The 10,969-nt window shown below is 37.7% G+C and overlaps 1 pseudogene; it reads right to left on the bottom strand.

The window, feature by feature from the left end:
• Positions 1–6,452: 6,452 nt before the first annotated feature.
• On the bottom strand, positions 6,453–8,313 carry LOC130462960 (F-box/kelch-repeat protein At3g06240-like; annotated as a pseudogene).
• Positions 8,314–10,969: the final 2,656 nt, after the last annotated feature.

The following is a 10,969-nucleotide window of genomic DNA, read 5'->3' as shown; positions in this document are numbered from 1 at the left end:
CAATTACCAAAGGGCTTCCAATGATATTTCAATGGTGTCATGTTCATGGACACACCTTACAACGTTGTCCAACATTCCAACATCAATTTCCCACGGCTAAGTCCGCCTTCCATCCTTCTAGCGGACCGCTACCGACACCCCAGGTTCACACTGTCCAAGCTAGAAGTATCGCACTTCCCACATCTTGGCTTCTTGATACCGGTGCCACTCACCATGTCACCCACAACATGTTCAACTTAGATCTTCAACATCCCTACCATGGAACCGAAGAGATTGTAATCGGTAATGGCACCGGTGTCCCCATTACCCACACTGGTTCGCTTACTCTTCCTACCTCTAATAAATCTATTTAATGAATGTTTGTGTGCACCCACCATGACTCGTAATTATTTCTGTTTCACAATTATGTACCGACAATAATCTTATTATTGAATTTTCATCTGATTCCTTCCTAATCAAGGATATTCTCACAGGGGCACATCTTTTCAAGGGTCCAACAAAGCAAAGGGTTTATGAATTGCCATCACCTTCATCTATCTTAGCCTTTTCTGCTATAAAAGCACCCGCAATAAATTGGCATCACCGTCTTGGCCATCCGTCACTGGTTTTCTTTAAAAATATTGTTTCGGAATTTAAGCTTGATGTTTCTAGCTCTCTATCTTTTAATTGTAATGCTTGTCAATTCAATAAAAGTCATAAACTCCCGTTTAACCACTCTACTTTGGTTTCTCATTCTCCTCTTGATATAGTGTACACTGATTTATGGACATCTCATGTTCATTCCCTTGATGGTTTTAAGTATTATGTCGTCTTCGTCGACCATTTTACCAAATATATATAGTTTTACCCTCTCAAAAATAAATCCGACACAAAACCTGTATTTATTCGCTTTAAAGCTCTCGTCGAAAAGTTTTTTGAGAAACACATTAAAATCTTATATTCCGATAATGGGGGTGAATACGAGGCCTTAGAATCCTTCATAACCATTGATGGGGTATCTCATCTAACATATCCTCCTCACACTCCTGAACATAATGGTTTCGCTGAACGACGACATCGTCACATTGTTGAAACCGGTTTATCTCTCTTAACACATGCCCTACTACCTCTTAGTTTTTGGTCGTATTCCTTCCCTACAGCTTCATATTTGATAAATAGGCTTCCCACTCCAACCTTATCAAATAAATCTCCATATAATTGTTTATTTGGGGCTCCACCGAATTATCTAAAATTATGTAGTTTTGGATGCTTGTGTTATCCATGGCTTAAGTCATACACTTCTCACAAACTAGACCCAAAATCTAAACCGTGCATCTTTATCGGTTACTCCAACACTCAAGTTCTTATCATTGTTTAGACCCTACGTCTAATCGAGTTTATACCTCTCGCCATGTTCGATTTGTCGAAAATGAGTTTCCATATCCTCGTCTTAGTAAGCTTGAATTTTCACCTTCCATTCCCCATCCCAATTTATGGTGCCCAATTAGTTTACCAATTTTCCAAACCCAATTCACATGCCTCATCTTGAACAACCGAACTCCTCAGGCCCACAAACTCCACTCCCTGGCAGCCCATCTACACCTATTCACATAAACTCCCTAAATGTTGCTAACTCGGTCCCACAAACACCACCTTCACCTATCTTGACCTCAAATAATACCCAGTCTCCTGAAGAGCAAATAAACCCCACACCTACTATACCAAAGTCACATGATACACTCCAAATCAACTCCAACTCTGAAACATTGTCAAGTTCTCCAAGCCCATCATCCACGGCCCACCCTAACTCATCCCAGAAACCATCCAACATTGATGCAGACCCACTACAAGCAACCCAAACACAAACCTATCAGGTGTCTGGCATTATTACTAGATCCAAAAATAACATTTTTAAACCAAACACAAAATTTGTAAACTCCACCTCCATTCAAAGAAAACCAAAGCCTCCCAAAACAGTAGTTTAGGCATTGAAGGATACTCTATGGAGGAAAGCAATGGAGGAGGAACTTGCTTCTTTCCATAAGTTTGACACTTGGGATTTGACTTCACTTGACAATGTCCGAAACATTGTAAAATGCAAGTGGATTTTTCGTATAAAATATACCAAGAAAGGTGCAATCGAACGCTATAAAGCTAGACTTGTTACAAATGGTTTTCAACAACGGCCCGAAATTGAATTTTCATAGACTTTTAGTCCAGTTGTCAAACCAGCTACTATTCGCACATTATTAACCTTGCAGTATCTCAAGATTGACATCTTCGACAACTTGATATTAATAATGCTTTTCTTCAAGGTACATTACATGAAGAAGTTTATATGTCTCAACCTCCGGGATAAATTGATACTAAGTTTCCTACTCAAGTTTGCAAGCTCAAGAAGGCTATTTATGGCCTTAAACAGGCACCACGAGCATGGTATATCGAGCTTACCAATTTTTTTCTTAGCCAAGGGTTCAAAAGATGTGTTTCGGATACATCCCTATTTATGCTACATCACTCTACTACACCTATCTATCTTATTGTGTATGCGGATGATATTATTATCACCGGTCGTAATGCGCATGCTACTAATCTTTACTTGTTTATTAGAAGCTTTTCAAACAGTTTTTCCTTAAAGGACTTGGGTGAGATATCCTACTTCTTAGGTGTTGAAATCCAGCCTACTCCCCATGGTCTTTTTCTTAGCCAAAGTAGATATATCACTGATCACCCACACCCATGGTGGTCACACAACACTTAACAGCTGACTCGGGTGTTGTTTTGGATGAACCAAAGGACTATAGGGCAACCGTTGGTGGTCTTCAATATCTTACTTTGACAAGGTCGGATGTTGAATATGCCGTGAACAAGCTCTCTCAGTTCATGCATCATCCTACATCTGACCACTGGACATCCCTCAAACTTCTCATGAGGTACTTAAGCGGCACACTTGATAAGGGTATCAATATATATCGTTACTCGCCACCCATTCTTCATGCCTTTTCCGATGCCGATTGGGTAGGAGATAGAGATGACTACACCTCCACCATGGGCCATGTAATCTTCCTTGGCCGTACTCCAATTACTTGGTGTTTAAAGAAACAAAAATCATTGGCTCGCTCTTCAACTGAAGCCGAGTATAGGTCTGTTGCCTCCACTACTGCAGAAATTATGTGGGTTCAAAATCTCCTCATGGAATTGGGTGTTCGATTGACTCATACTCCGGTTATTTATTGTGACAATCTTAGTGCCACTTATCTAAGTGCTAATCGGGTTTTTCATTCAAAAATGAAACATCTAGACATTTCATTCTACTTCATTCGTGAGCAAGTACAAAAAGGGATGTTACGAGTGGTACATGTCCCAACGGGAGATCAACTTGCCGACTTTCTTACAAAGTCGTTGTAGACACCTAAGTCGTGTCTCTCCTAAGGGATGATGACGATACTATTATCCTTGCTAGGTGGTTGGTACAACTCCGTGCGGAAGTCCCAATTGCTAAAATATATTCCAAAATTCAAGATCCAAAGTCCAATTTCCGAGCCCGTTCCCATTACGGAACTCGGTACAAAATTCAATTTCCAAAAATCAATTTCAAAATCCAAACACAATCTCGCCTAATGGACCTATCCATTGGTTTTACAAGGTCCTTTCCAGTCAAAATGACACTATGCAATCCAATTTTGGGCGCCGACCCACAAAACCGAGCATGCCGGGCCCCATCCAGTAAAACCGAGTTCAAACCCGAAAACGGCTTGTTTTTAGTCGCAAAATCAAAGCCTTAATCATTAAGCATTCACTACGTGCCAATATTCATACGATTCGTACAAAGGTACATCCATAAGAGACAAATGCAAGGACGGTGTCATTGTCCTTGCTTTGGCGTTTCCTGGGCCACGTCACCTGCGCCAGGCGCAGGGGCCTACGCAGGGCGCAGGTGGCTTTTGGATTTTAGCCGACTAATTCTCTATTTAAACCCTAATTTCTGAGCATTTAGGGCAGTAAATAAAAAACACAACGTCGTAATTTCGAAATCTGCTCTCGAAATCAAAATACAAAAACCAAGTTCCAATCTACAAATTCCTATACAATTTCAAATATTTAAGCAATTGGGAGCACTAATCGGAAATCCAACCTAACCCTGACTAGGTAATTCCGAATCCCTACTTAAATTTACAATGCATTCTACTCTTCTACCTTTCTAAAAACAAAATCCTATGATGTTATCATTAGGGTTCATACCCTTGATCAACTAGGAAAACTATGCCAAAAGGTGTCATCTTTGGCAGGTTTCATTCTTGAAATCCTCTCCAAATGATTGTCCAAAACACCATTTCAATTATGCCATACAAGATTCAAATTTTATTCCAAAAATGATTAGTAAAGTTGACACTTTTGCTCTCAAAAGTGTTACTTACAAAAATCACAAAATTTTACAAAATAAAACCTTTTATGATTCAAGTACAAGTTATGGAATCTATGATGTTTAAGGTTGTTTGTAATCACTTCCTTAAACTACAATCATTTTCAAGTTATGGAGCAAATTAAAGGTGATGACTTTTTAATATTAAAAGGTCTAATCTTTAAGATTCAAGACTCCTAATTTCAATATTCAAATACAAGTCTCATTTTCAAGATTCTATGATGTTTAAGGTTGTTTGTAATCACTTCCTTAAACAAGAATCAATTTCAAGTTATGGAGCACATCAAAGGTGAGGCCTTTTTAACATTAAAAGGTCTAACCTTTGAGATTCAAGACTCTAATTTCAATATTCAAGTTCAATTTTCAAGATTCAATATTCAAAGTTCAATTTCAATAATCAAAATCTAAGACACTTTTGGATGGGCAACTTATCCCAAAGTTGAGATTTTTAGAATTGAATTCGTGTCGGACGCACTTATTATTAAGTATTCGTTTGGCTTTCGGATCTCAAATACAATAGTACAATTTCAATATCGCACCTTTTCAATAATTCATTTCAATACCGCAATTTAAATATCGCACCTTTCAACAACGCCTTTCAATATCGCATTTCAATTTCGCACCTTTACTATTGCAATTTCAGTTCCGCACTCTTTACTCACCTTATTTTAAGGTAATGTGGTTTTGTACGCACTTTCAATAATTATTTTACTTATTGTGATGATACTTTATGTGTTTATTTCTTTCATCACCTCACATGCTAAATCCAACAAAATGCAAAGTTACATCACTTTAACAAAGATAATTCTTGGACAAACCGACCTTAGGTTCCTTCAATTAACTTTAAAGCGAAGTGATCACGATACAAGTAGAAATTCTATGTCCTAAATTCAAAGTTCAAACCAACATAGTGTCATGACTAGGGTTATCCGAAAATGCTTCTTGTCATGTACTCGAATACAATTTTTAAAGCTCGCGGGATAAGCACTTCGTTCCCTTGCCCGGATCTCACCCATCCGTTTCTAAGATTCAATGCCTTATCCAAAAAAGAGTCAACTTTGGTCTTTCCAAACCGGACCCTTAAAATTATTTGGTGGCGACTCCTTCAAAATTCAAAAGATTTCAAAACCCCGTAGGGGAAATACAAAAAAGAGTACGAAAAAATACCCCCTACAGTCGTTATCTAGACCAAGACTAGATACTTTACTGATTAAGATCAGACTTTCTGGATCGACGTCCGTCTTGCGGGGGTATGTGGAAGATAATATCAAGATATCTTCTTGATATTATCTCTATTATGATTACCGTAATTATCAATTCTTGATTGACAGCTTGTGATATCAACTTTTGACTCTCTGTTTGTTTTTATTCGAATAGCCTTATTTAGGTAAATATATTTGATTCCTATGTACATAATATCAATTGTTAGGATATTATTGTTTATTCCTTTATTAGTTGATCTTGTAAAGAGTGTATTATAAGTAGCTTTGAATTCAATGAATAACAACAATATTACGTACCCATTCTCTCAATTATCAGATACCAATTCAAAAATATGAGACCCATCAACGAATTACCAATCCTGACATAGTGTCCGCATTTCATGGAAAGATTCTTAATCAAAAGCAAGCAAAGAAAAGTAAATAATACAAGCAGTAAATTAGTAGTGTCCTACAAAAAATACTCCCACTAGGGCTCACAAGCTACCACGGAAATTAAGGAGATTTTTTTGTTTCGGTTAACAAAAGTTTGACTTTTGACTTAGTGATTAGAAAACTTTTAAGTTATAACTGGAAGTACATAATTTTTTTGCAATTTTTTCTTAAAGACTTGAATGTTCAAAATTTCATAAAAGTATGTAGGTGAATTATAGTCTTCAACACAGTACATATTATAGGATTTTAAAACAAATTTGAGTAGTAAGCTTGCATTTTCATTTCAAGTAAAAGTTTACATATGTTTCTTATTAATAAGCAATTAGTTTGAGGCTACCCAAACGTAAAACAAAAATTACCAGGATTATGGGTTATAGATAGCAACTTACTCCGTACTACATACAACCACGAGGTGAGACAAGGCTCTCCAAGAGGGTTCCTGCAACAGAAAATTCATCCGGGATGCCATCAACTACAATGTTGTTTAAAATTCCTTCTTCTAAATGGTAAATCACCAAATTCTCCTTATCCTCTACAAGCACCACTTGACGTTGTTTCTTCCCCAACAAACATAAAGGCCTAAAATCTGACTCTTCAGAGTTAATGATGGTGAATTTGGACCAAGAATCCTCCACACAATATTCTTTTATCATACAAACATTAGTTACACACTCCCATCCATCTGAAGAAAACATACAAAGACACCCTCCAAGCACCCCAAGACGATCAAGAAATCCATCAAAAAGACTAGGTTGTGGCACTTGGCGAAATTTCTCATCTCATAAATCAAATGCAACAATAAGAGACGAGTTATCTGAAGGCTTACTAGCTAGCCAGTGAATACATCCATTAACGAAAACCCCTGAAGTAGCATGATCAACAACAAGATCATACGGAGAACTTTGATCTCTCTTCCAAGTACCATTTCTAACAAAGTAAACATTCACAAACATCTCAGTACCGTCTGTGTCAAAGTAAGACATCATAACAACCTTATAATCATCTCCAACCGAATCATATCCAACTCCATACATGGTGGTAAAACTCTCATAAGGATCAAGCTCAAATGGTGAACTCCGCAATACCTTAAACTCCCTCGTAATCGGGTTCACCAACAACAACTTGTTATCGTTGTCCATAACTAAAACGAACCCATCATATGAACACATATTATAAATAATTTCGTAAGAAAAACGGTGACAATCAAGATTGAGCTTGGTAGCAAAAGTGTTAATTTCGTTGAATATGTGTTGGGCTTTGATCAACTGGGTGTAATACAGGAACTTGGATTGGGAAAAGAGGATGAATGATTGTTTTTCAATTGGAAGATGTTTGGTTCGATTTAGGTGGGTTTTGATGAATTAGGGTTCAGTTAGAAGATAATTCAATAGCTTTGATACGCACCGGAATCGGCAAGTGGACTTTGCCGATAACCGGGAAAGTATTTCAATTATGATTTCTACTATATGGATCCTTTTTGTAAGTTATGAGTTTGATAATTTATGCAAGGAAGTGCATGACAAACAAAGAAGCTGAAAATGGAGAGGGTAGACAAGCTGAAGAAGAAACAAGCTGAAAATGACACGGAGGAAAAGGAGTTCATGGAAAAAAGTGCTAAGAAAAAGAAAGAAATTGAGGAGGAAATAGGCTTTATGGGTGTGTGCCTTAAACTTCAGAGTTCAGACTACGATAGTTTGGGCTTTTGAGTAGTAGAAAACAGAACATGTCAAATGAGTAATTGGAACGGTTTGTATTCTGTAAAATTGACATATACGGAGTATGTCTATATGGGAGGTGAACTCCTTTAACAATGAGGTTTGGTTCCGGAGATCCGTCGTGGCTCTCATATTTTAATTACTAGTATAATACCTAGGGGTGAGCATAAATATTGGGTACCCGGTCTTGGACCGGGAACTGCAAAGGACCCGGCGGGACCGGTTCCAGATCTGGTTCTAGATTTTTAGATCCCGGTACTCGGTGGGTACTCGTTGGCACTGCTTCCGGGTCCGGGTACCAGGTGGGACCGGTTCAGGGACCAGGTACCCGGTTCCAAACAAATACAAGTATTTTTTAAAATATGATCATTGTTCTTTTGGGTAAGATTTAAGAAGACTAGAAGAAATAATCATAAAGCCCGACCCATATTTTTATCTAATTCATATACTCTATCTCACACACTCCCGCAGACAATACGTTTTTTGCCTCTAAATTATTAGCTCTCTTCTCACCTCCAATCTCCAACATCAATTGATGCATCTTAATTCTATCTAGTACTCCGTATCTAGTTATCTAGGTTGAAGGTTCAACTTAAGGTATGTATTATCTATACCATTTTTCTTGGTTCAACTTAAGTCCTAAGCTAGCCCAATCATTTAATCCCCTAAGCCCAATTCTAATTTCCTAAGCCTAGCCCATTAACAATAAGGAGCCTATAAATAGGACTCCTCATCATTAAATGACCCCCTATTTTGTCATAAACCCTTTTCTCTCTTTCTTGCCCAACACTCCTCTTTCTCTCTCCCTTTGTTCGACCGGCTCACTCGGCCCGCAATTCGAATTATACCTTTGTTTGACTGCACATTTTGTTGATGAGAATTGGAAATTGCATAAGAGGATTTTGAATTTCCAATTAATGGATAGTCATAAGGGTAAAGAAATTGGGAAAGTTGTTGAAGCTTGTATTCTCCAATGGGGTATTGAAGATAAATTGTCATGCTTAAAAATTGATAATGCATGTTTTAATTATGTTGCTGTGGGGTATTTGAAAGGAAGCTTTCGTGACAAACTAGTATTAGGAGGTGAATATTTTCATATGAGATGTGCTGCCCATGTTTTGAATTTGATTGTAAGAGATGGTTTGAGTAAGGTGAATAATTCAATTAGTAGAATTCGTCGTGCCGTTAGGTATGTGAGAAGTTCTCCTTCTAGAGCTAAATTGTTTGTTCATTGTTCCATGCTTGTTAAAGTTTCTTGTAAACGCTCTGTTTGTCTTGATGTTACAACACGTTGAAACTCTACATATCTCATGCTTGATAGTGCCTTGAAATTTGAAAAGACTTTTAATCGATACAAAGAAGATGATAATGATTTTGCAAATGAACTTAAGTAAGGAGTTTCAATAAAAGAAGATTGGGATTATGCTAGAGTGTTGTCTTTGTGTTTATTACAGTTTTATGAGGCCACAAAAAGGATGTCGGGTAGCTTGTATGTGACGGCTAATATGCATTTTCATGAGATATTCAATGTGCTTGCTTCATTGGTAGAATGGAAAGTTCAACAAATGTATATCTTTGTAATATGGGTCATCAAATGAGGGAAAAATTTGATAAGTATTATGGAGATCTTAATTAGCAAAACTAATGTTATGATGTTAGTTGCGGTTGTTCTTGATCTACGCTACAAGTTTAGGTTTGTGAAATTTTCACTTATCAAGCTTTTTCCTCTTGATTATGCTAAGGTGGATGCTATGTGTGATAATTTGTATGGTGTGTTGCAAAGGTTGTTTGAGTTTTATGATGTTGGTGTTTCTTCTTCATCTTCAAATAATGGAGCTCATGATCTTAGATGTTCAAGTATGGAATTTGATGGGAATACAAATGATAAGGCATTGAGTAGTGAACAAATGAAAAGGATTTATGATGAATTTAATGAGAAGAATATTGTTGGAGTCGCGGAGAAAAGTGAATTGGAGGTTTATCTAGATGATGCTAGAGAGAAGAAGGGGGATGGGGATAAGTTTGATATTCTTCTATGGTGGAAGATGCAAAGTGAAAAATACAAGGTATTAGCAATAATGGCGAGAGACATCTTAGCTATACCTGTAATACCTCGTATTAATATAATATTTATAAGTATATTTTATTATATTTATAAAGCATTTTACGATTTATTATCATTTAAATAATATTTAAATGTTTTTTATTTAATGTATTTTAATTAATTAGAATATTTATTATTTTAATTAATTACGAAACGAATTTAATTCTTGAGTCGGGAAATTAAATGAGTTGCAAACGATTTTTAAAGGCTTCGGGTTTTAAATGAAAAGTCCAATTCGTTTTATTAAACGAGCCCAATCAAAATAATTTAATTCAAGTCCTAAGCTAGCCCAATCATTTAATCCCCTAAGCCCAATTCTAATTTCCTAAGCCTAGCCCATTAACAATTAGGAGCCTATAAGTAGGACTCCTCATCATTAAATGACCCCCTATTTTGTCATAAACCCTTTTCTCTCTTTCTTGCCCAACACTCCTCTTTCTCTCTCCCTTTGTTCGACCAGCTCACTCGGCCCGCAAGCACGATCCTCGTGCTGTTGCGTCGCTGCTGCTCTCCCTTGTGCCCTCGTGTGCTGCCGCGCCCATCACCCAGCACTCCCTCTCTCGCCCCTCGCGCGCCAGCGCCCGCACTCCCTCTCGTCGCTCGCCCGCAGCCCGCAGCGTGCCCTCGTGCTTGCGTTGCTGATGTGCCTTGTTGTTGCTCGTGTGCTCAGCGCACACCCCCGCTCTCTTGCCCCTCCTCTCGCGCGCGCGCCCTTGCGTGTCGTGTGCCCTGTCCCGCGCGCAAGCGCTGCTGCGTCCCTTCGCCCCTGCGCGCACACACGCGTGCGTGTGTGTGTGTTGTTCGTGTTCGTAATTCGATTTCTTTTTCGCCCAATCACTCTAATTCGTGGTTGTTCCGTGCTATAGGCCGTATTGGTATAATTCTCTTCTTCCTTGCCTATTCTATTTAAATTCCGTATTTTAAATTATAATATTAATATTGTTTTGAGTAATTAAAATGCTGGGAACCGGTTATGAATACCGTGGTTTGAGGATTTACGTCTTGTGATTCATTAGGGTTGTTTTAATTATTAAATGATGAATTTTTAGATTTGTTTATTGAATAAAGCATTGATTTTTATGATAATAAACTA

The sequence above is a fragment of the Spinacia oleracea genome, chromosome 6 (assembly GCF_020520425.1).
Source record: "Spinacia oleracea cultivar Varoflay chromosome 6, BTI_SOV_V1, whole genome shotgun sequence".
In the NCBI taxonomy this organism is placed as follows: Eukaryota; Viridiplantae; Streptophyta; class Magnoliopsida; order Caryophyllales; family Amaranthaceae; genus Spinacia; species Spinacia oleracea.
Note: the sequence above shows the minus strand (reverse complement) of the source record. Positions and strands in the feature narration are given on the sequence as shown.